Genomic DNA, 8895 nt, shown 5'->3' with positions numbered 1-8895 from the left:
TATAAAACTATACGAATGCAAATCGTGTGCATGCACAGCTTAATGTCCCCCCAGCACAGCTTGAGCGCATATAGTTTATTGTTCGTGCAGAAAGTGCGCAGTGAGCCAACACAGCATAATTTATAGAGTATTCAGTGAGTAACTCCCATCCCGGAGAATTTACAGTAAAACCCTCCCGCCCCCCTTTTCCCGGTAGAATAAAGTCTAAGACTCCAGCTCTAGCACGCACCGCTGTAAGACTCCCCCACACCGCACCCCTCCCCCGCACAGCCAGGCAGAGGGATGCACACATTTTTCACATTATTCCTGCCCCGCCCATTTCCTCCTTTCCAGTCACATGAGCCCCGGACCCCCGAGTGGAACAACTTCAGGAGTCCGGAGCAGAGCGTAGGCGCGGGAGTGAGCGGGGCGGACAGCGGGACAGACCACTTTGGCTGAGGCACAGGGGCCGGCGAGGCTCGGGAGCGGAGAGGTACAGCTGCGGAGACTCGACAGCTGAGGGCCTGAGGCATAAGTGTTGGGTAGCGGAGTCTCGGGAGTCGACGGACAGAGATTGAGGGCTTCAGACTCGGTGCAAACACAAGCTCTTAAGGCGCAGGCCTATTGTACAGGGGCACTGTGGGACAGCGGGCATTTCCCAGAAGCCCTTTGGACACTGAAGAATAGAGACAGAACTTAGAGACTGGGACTGATACCCAGGGGCCTTGAGACAGGGCACATAGGCTGGTAACCAGGAGTACGCCTGTGACTTTCCAGGATTTCATCAGGTATTGTGCAGGGACGAGAGATTAACTCATCACCGAGAAGAGGACTTGGACATTTAAGGCACCCTGGAACTAACAGTGCCAGAAAAAGTCTGAGAATCTGTAGGTGGACTGAGCAGAGTACAAAGGGATCTTTGAGAATCTATTTACAGCTGGGCAGAGAAGAGTACAAAAGGATCTTTGAGACTTAACAGCTGGGCTGAGGAGAGTACAAAAGAATCTTTGAGACTACAGCTGGGCTGAGCAGAGGAGAGATAGATCTGGGGCTCGTCTGAGCAGAGGAGAGGAACATCTCTGAGAATCTACAGCTGGTCTGCCAAAGAGGACAATAGAATCTTAGACTCTACAGCTGGTCTGGGAAGAGGAGACTCTATTGTAGGTCTGAGTACCCCACATGGACTGAGAACTTAAGTGACTCTATAGTTGGCCACGCACAAGAGGACAGGAAAACCTCCACTGTTGCTGTCAAAGGTCAGGGGAATCCGTAAAACTCTATGCTGGCTCAGACCTAAGAGCAGAACCAGTGAGACTGTACCACAGGTCAGACCCAAAAGGACAGAGGAATCTGCTAGACTCTAGAGCTGGTCTGATCCAGGAGGTCAAGAGAATCTGTCAGAAAGCACCTGGTTTGACAAGCGGGCAGGATAACCTGAGAGATTTTGGAACTGGACTGAGGAGAGGCAAGCGGGTACTTTTTGTGCTAGTCATACCGAGGCTGCTCTGACCCGCAAGAAGGATCCTTTCGAAGTCCAGTTCATTGTCCGTAGGAAAGCCAAGAAAGGTGAGCTATGTGTCTCTATTTTCCAGAGTCTGTGGGGTGAATGACTCGGAGGAGTTTTAAAATGGAGGCCAGAGCTGGATGGCGTTGGAAAAGTAGAAGGGGTTTTCTTGATTTCTTGCATGGAAATGCTGCTGCAGGTTTATTAAACAAGCTGTGATGTATTTGCTCTTTGCCATAATTTGTCTACTGCAGTGGGCTCTAAGGGGGTACAGGTCAGTAGATTAAGAGTCCATGCTGCTGACATTTTGCCAAGAGCATCACAAAGTGCAAGTTTTAAACAATGTATACTGCTGTAGGTTATGCCCTCCAATCCTTAAATAATGTCCTTAGTGTTTCTGAAATTGCAGGGTTCTCAGTTATGTTAAACTCTGTGTAAGTGACTTAGGGCCTCATTACGACCCTGGCGGCTGGCGGTAAGCTGGCGGTAACACCGCCAACAGGCTGGCGGTGTACCGCGAGCATATTATGACCATGACGCATTAGCCACTGCCATACCGCCGGCCCCTCCAACATACTACCAGGCTTCCGCCTGGCGGTCATAATCCCCAGGGCAGCGGTGTAGGGATTATGAGTCCCCAACCGCCAGCTTGTCCACGGCGGTAAACACTGCCATGGAAAGGCTGGCGGTAAGGGGGACTAGGGGTGCCCCTGGGGGCCCCTGAACTGCCATGCAATTGGCATGGGCAGTGCAGGGCCCCCCAGGCACAGCCCTATCGCGCATTTCACTGCCCGAATTTCGGGCAGTGAAATGCGCGACGGGTGCAGCTGCACCCGCTGCACATCAACTTTGCCGCCGGCTCATAATACAGCCAGCGGCAATGGTGATGTGACTTTTCTGCTGGGCCAGCGGAAAAGTCATAATAGGGAGCCAGATATACCACCAGCACTGGCAGTATAGTGGTGCCCGCAGCTTCGGCGGTCTTTTGAAAAGACCGCCGAAGTTGTAATGAGGGCCTTAATGTTTATTTGCATCAAGGAACCCCCATACTTAAGGTGCTGCCACTGTTTGCTACAAAAGTCTAGTTAAAGGGTGGAGGTTATTGCGTTTTCACAGGAAAGCAAATGATAATTCAGCAGGCGTTTTGGTACCAGTGGAATCTCTTTAAAGGTAGGGATTTGCCAGGAAATATGAGCATCTTTAAAATGACTGGTCGGATTTACAATTTTTGTTGCTGACTCTGGGTACTGTGTATGCAGGGACCTGTATCTTGAAACAGGTTGGTTGTGGTAAAATGTTCCTTTTGCCTGATAGTCTTGGAGCTCTGGTAAGTTACTTGGAGACGGTAAGGCCTACCGTAAATCTTTAAGCTTAGTATGACCGTAAGCACCGGTAGCGGTGAAAAGATGCCTTGAATGGCCAACCTTCTATTAGTATTAAGGAACTAGGACTCACCAGAGAGTACCCACATGTAAGACATATGGTCTTCCCTGTCTTCCCAATCTCCATTCTGCGGGATAGATGACAGCCAAGGGTGGCAATGGAAGAAGACGAGGGCTCTGCCAGATAGTCACCAAAAGAACAAAGTTATCTATTAGTGCCAGCCTGTCATGCAGTGTCAGTGATTGCTGCAGGTTCAGTTGTGTGCCTGTCAATGTCACACTTCAGTGGAGTCCACCACAGCCTAGTCCCATGAGTACTCCTCGTCGATGGAGCAGCACAAGAAAGTAGCCCCTTGAATCTTGATGGCTGCTTGTGCCTCCCTGGTTTTCTGTCTCCTCCAGCTAGGTATGTGGCTGGCGGTCAGACATCCTCTAGCTTGGCATTAGCTGGCAAGTGGGCCAACAAAGTTCTGTCTTTCAAAAACCATCTCAAATTAGCACTGCAGGTGAAAAAGGGGGCCCATTGTGGGTTTGGAGCTAGACATCTTTCCAGCTTCAAGTCAGTGCCTCATGTTCTAGCGATCCCCTAGTGATAGTCATGCCCAGTTACTCAGTACTCACAGGATTGGGTCAGTGGCAGCACAGATGCTTGCCAGGATGCACAGCTCTTGCATCCTCAGGCTCCCAACAGCAGAGTGATCCTTTAGGTTACCTGTCCATAACAAGACTCCTGCATCTGACAGTGGAGCTGTTTCTCAGGTTACCCAGATATCACGGCTGGCTTCTGACAGCGTAGCAGTATCTCAGGTTAGAGAGATCCTGTAGGCCCACGTTTCCAGCTGCAGTAGCCAGTTTACTGAACTATTCCAGCCTGAGGGCCCTGACAACAAGCGCACAGATGTTAGAGGGTGAAGCTTTGGACAGCAGCCTCATCCCTCAGTATATAGAGATTGCACAGACCAGGGACTCCGACAGAAGAACTAAGGTTTCACGTGTCTACTCACATCTCATGTCAAGGCTGTTCTGAGGTTACACTGATTTTACAGACCGGGGTGTCTGAAAGCAAAGCTATTACTTAGGTTTATGGCCGCAGAGCTCCAGGTTACTGATTTGCAGAATATCTAGTATCTTAGGAGGTGTGTTCTACGTGAGTGTCAAGACTCGGGCGTAGAGGACTACCTGGGTGGCAAGCGGCGTCAGTAGTGACGAAGTGCGACTGATACACTCCCAAACACCCAGAGCAATAGATGTAAAAGGAAAGAGAATTTGCGATAAGTACATTGTACAAGTTTTAGCATATTGTGACGACTGTCATACAGTACATCCTGGACACTGTGTTTTTGTTTTATTTTAAAACAGACACACAAAGGGGCAACGTCGAGTTGTTTAAGTAACTGAAAAGTCGGGGCCGTGCGCTTCATCGCCACTGGTCCACGCTTTAAGATGTCCCTGGGGTCGGACTCAGTCTCCCTGCTTGCTTGGTGAACTATAGAACGGGTAGTACACGCTTACCAGAGCTGCTTTTCCTTCAAGTGTGATCTCGGTACATTTAGCTTTTTTGTTGTACTTAAGGAAGAATCTACTTTACTGTCAAAATAAAAAGTTCCAGTCAACAGTGCTTTCAGCAAAGCCTGTGTCTACAGTGCCTTCAGTGAAGGTCCGAGGAAATACACGATGGACTAATTGCAGCGTGCAGCCGCGTCCTGTACTTTCTGGACTGACAGCTGAGATCGGGGAGGGGGCTGTGGTGGTTGGAGGCGGAGTGTTTAGTAACAGGTCAAAGGTCTAGATAAAGCTCTTGGAAGAGGAGATACTTTATACTCTGATGTTCCGACTCTGGAACATACCAGACACATGTAGAGCGCCTATTTACTCAAAGAAGGCCTATTGGAACTATTGATTTATTTTTACCAAACTTAATGGGTCCCATTTTATTGATCTGGAAAGGATGATAGGCCGAGTTGATCAACTGTAATTCAAATCTGTTACCATGTTTCAAACACCGATCCCTGCGGTGGATGCATTCATTGACCCACTTAACCACTGCGCCCAGAAGAGCCTCACGGTGAGCCTTCAGGGTGCTGACAAGTTGCCACTCTGGTTATTTAAGTAGGCACTAGTTGAAAATACAAATGCGCCTGTAATTTGTCTCGCTGAATTCCTTGTCTGAGCGCTTTGAGGCTGCACAGATGTTAACGTGCTACAAGAAATGCAAAATAAGTGTGTAAATCAAAAACATGGAATTTTAACTGTCACACAGTGTGTCTCAAATCTTAGTGGGAGACGGTCTAATAGTTTTCTTGATAATGTTTGTAAATATTGCCCTTGCTTAGACTACTTTTAGACTACTTTTAGATACCCACTCGTAGTCCTCGCCTTCGTTTTTACGTGTAACTGGCAAGGGTTTGTTCTTGGTGTCAAGCGCAGACTGTAACCCTTGAGCTGTTTCTCGATAGAATGATCGAAGTTAGATGATGGTGACGTCTGTTGACTTCTGTTTCTGGAGCCTGGTGTGCTTTGACACTGTTGATCGTAGTTTCTCCACTTTTGCAACCCTCATGAGCTTGATTTGGGGCGCAGACTGGTTTTCTTTTTTTCTCTCTGGATATGTCCTCGGGCTCTTCCAGACAAAATGCTTGTGATGGTTGTTGTAGGATTATTCGAGAGAGTGGGCGACCTGTAGCAGATGCTACATCATATCAGATCTGAGAGTTACAAAACCCGGAGATGGGAATAACTATTGAGGGCCTCATCTAGAGTTTGGTGGAAACTGATAGATGTCTCTTTCCGCCACACTAGCGGCCACCTACCTCGTTTGAGTGATGGGTGGGGGGCTGAGGGGGGCACTGCCAGGTTTCTGGCGCGGTGGAAACCCTTTGTTAGCGGCCTCTCTGCCAGCGGGACGGTGGGTGCGCCCTCTTTAATGTGCTCTTTCCGCTCGCCAGGAGGGCAGAGCTCGCCAAGGAGGACAGGGTGGTAAGGAACAGGAAAAAATACTGTGTTTTCCACGTGCAGGAAGAAAACTCCCTTAACTATTTTTGTGTTATGGAAACAAAGACTTTCCTTGGTAGGTAGCTTCCGTACAACCAATGGAATGCAAACTGGGACGCCAAGATAGGCCAGCCAGCCACGCAATGCACCTTCCTCCAAAGTGACGTCATAGGGAGCACTTTCAGTAAAAGAATCCCAAGATCTTTGGTATTTTGGATCGTCTGCCAAGTTATTGGTGTGCAGGGGCGTTTCTTGATCGGTGGGAGGGGAGTGAGCTTCAGATTTTCCAACAATCGCGATGGCATATAATGTTTAAGTACATTATACGACATGCGTGGTGCATGAGAGTGGCCTAAGGGGCAGTGGAAAGCGAGAGGAATGTGGTTTGGTGGGGGTACTTAGAGAGAAAACACAATATTCTATAAAATAACCAATTTTTTTCAGAACTTTCCATCTGTGTGTGCGTTTTTTTTGTCCGTGTGTATGTAAACGTACCCAACTACTTATAAGAAAATACATTTATTAGGGAGGTGTAACACCCCAAGCACCACCCCCCTTGAAGCTACGCCCTGGTGTGGCAAACCAACTTCTATCCTCTAAATAGGTAATTTAGTCATTTTTAGGTCGCAGCCTACCATACAGCGCAGCTGCCCGGTTTGCTAAAGACATCTTAGTGACTTTTTCAGAAAGTTGACCTAGAAATGCGTTGCGCTTGTTGATTACCATTAGCTCTGTGGTTTGTAACTCACAATTTCTGGCTTTCCTTTTGCTGGCTTTATTTGCTTTAGGCTCGCCAGGTTCAGTTCACACCTCCTGCTGCCTAAATCCTGTTTTCTGTATCCTTCCACAAACTTGCTTTCTGTTAACAGGCCTTTAAATCTTGTTCTTATCTTGTCACATTTGCTGTGCATTGAAAGATCGAGGTCAAATGTCAGGTGCTGTCTTTCAAGGGCGATTTTGTTTACTTTTCTTTTCTCTGACTTCAAAGAGAGAGGATTTATGTGACAATCTTGCTGGATACTGGGGGTAAGAAAAGATTGTTTTTCTAGCACAGGACGTTTAAATGAAATGTGTTAAGAATTTCAGAATAGATCACAATTATGAACACCTAAATAAAGCACATTTTTTGTTATTTCTGAAGTGTGCTGGAAACAAACACTTTAATGTGATCAAAACAAATCATTTAACTAGGTGATGCAATTTCCACTCATTTTCGTTTGTGCACTGTATAGTTTTAATAGTAAAACTGTATTACTGTGCAAATGTAATGGTTATTTCAATTGAAAACGTGTCTGTAATGGCAGTGCGCTATCACACCATGAATACACCACTCCACTCTACACCACTGCACTCTAATCAGTACCACTCCACTTTACACTGTTCCACACCTCTACTCTCTGCAACACTACACTCCATGCCACTGTACTCTACGCCACTGCACTCTATACCAATATACTGTATGCCAATGCACTTTACAGTGTAACACTCAACTCTATGCCCCTGCACTCTACGCCAGTCCACTGTATGCCACCCTAATCTACTGTGTTGCTGCACTGTGCCACTGCATTCTACACTACTTTACTCCATTACACTCTGGCACTCTGTGCAACTGCACTCTACCCTGCACCACTCCACTCATGCCACTTCACTCTAGTCTGAAACAATCTATACTATGCCACTGCACTTTGTGCCACTCTACTCCACTCTGTGTCCCTCCACTCTGCCACTGCACTCTACGCCACTACACTCTACTCTTAACCACTACACTCTACACAACTGCATTCTGTCACTGCACTCTACGCCACTGCATTTTATTCTGCATCACTGCACTCTACGCCCCTGCTCTTCACGCCATTCTACCCCACTCCTCACCACTGCACTCATATACGCCAATGCACTGTATGCCATTGCACTCTATGGCACTATACTCCACTTTGCACCATTCTGTGCTGTTCTGCTCTGCACCACTCTACACCACTGCACTCTATAACACTCAACTCTTATATGCATTCTACGCCACACTATACCACTGCACTCTACACCACTCCACTCTGCGCCACTCTATTCTGCCCCCTCCACACTGTGCCAATCCACTCTGCACCAATGCACTCTATGTACCACTCTAATCTACACCACTCCTTTCCATGGCGCTGCATTGTATACCACGGAAGTCAGTGCCACTGTACTCAATGCCACTGCAGTGTATGCCACTGAAGTCAGTGCCACTGTACTCAATGCTACTGCAGTGTATGCCACTGAAGTCAATGCCACTGTACTCAATGCCACTCTACGAGACTCCACACTATGCTACTCCAGTACACAACACTCTCTGCCACTCCATTCCATAACACTCTACTCCATTCTTCACCATTCCACTGTACGGCACTCCACGTCACTCTCCTCCATGCCACTTACGTTTAGCAAACACATTGTCAAAGCCAGTAGCTCTTGCATAGGCGAGACCTATTGGCTTTGATAATGCTTGTTATTAATTCAAGAAATATTGGTAACATAGGAGTTCGAAGTAGCTTGGTTCAGTGCAGTGTTTTAGAGGGCTCAGAAGTGCCATAAGATTGCATGTAAGAACACTATCAACCTCTGTATAAAACAGCTTAACAATGTAAGAAGTGACTAATCAAAAACATACTCCAGCTTGCATCTCATTGTATGGAGATGGACATTCTGTTTGAATCGTTCCTTTCTTCACTTTATCTGCTCTGGGGATTGCCTGACTCAATAATGTCTTTCCTCTCCACCCAGCCTCTTAAGTAGTTCTCTTTGGGCAACTGACACTTTTTTCCAGTATCAAATTCCTCACCCTAAATGGGAGATGGACACCCTTAAGTGATAAATTCTAAGTCTGACAAGGAATTGTTGCAGAAGTATCAATGGTACAAAGAGGGGTAAAATCCCGAGGGAAAGTGATTGACGATCCACAAAGCAATTTCCCAGTTGGGTAGACAAGGCTTGGCAGGCCCCTTGCATCCTTCTCTCTCACCAATAACTGCCCATTCACCAGGATCACCCTCCAGCAAACTG

General features: G+C 47.3%; 1 protein-coding gene across 1 annotated transcript in view; it reads left to right on the top strand.

Moving 5' to 3' along the window:
• The first annotated feature begins 369 nt into the window (after positions 1-369).
• Positions 370-8895, top strand: part of LOC138246383 (tetraspanin-4-like) — a 156823-nt gene continuing 148297 nt past the window's right edge. The window contains exon 1 of the mRNA XM_069200952.1: positions 370-1545. The gene's annotated coding sequence lies outside the window, so the exon portion shown is untranslated. The remainder of the gene's footprint in view (positions 1546-8895) is intronic.

The sequence above is a fragment of the Pleurodeles waltl genome, chromosome 7 (genome assembly GCF_031143425.1).
Source record: "Pleurodeles waltl isolate 20211129_DDA chromosome 7, aPleWal1.hap1.20221129, whole genome shotgun sequence".
NCBI classification, from domain to species: Eukaryota; Metazoa; Chordata; class Amphibia; order Caudata; family Salamandridae; genus Pleurodeles; species Pleurodeles waltl.
This window is presented reverse-complemented; position numbering and strand designations above follow the sequence as displayed.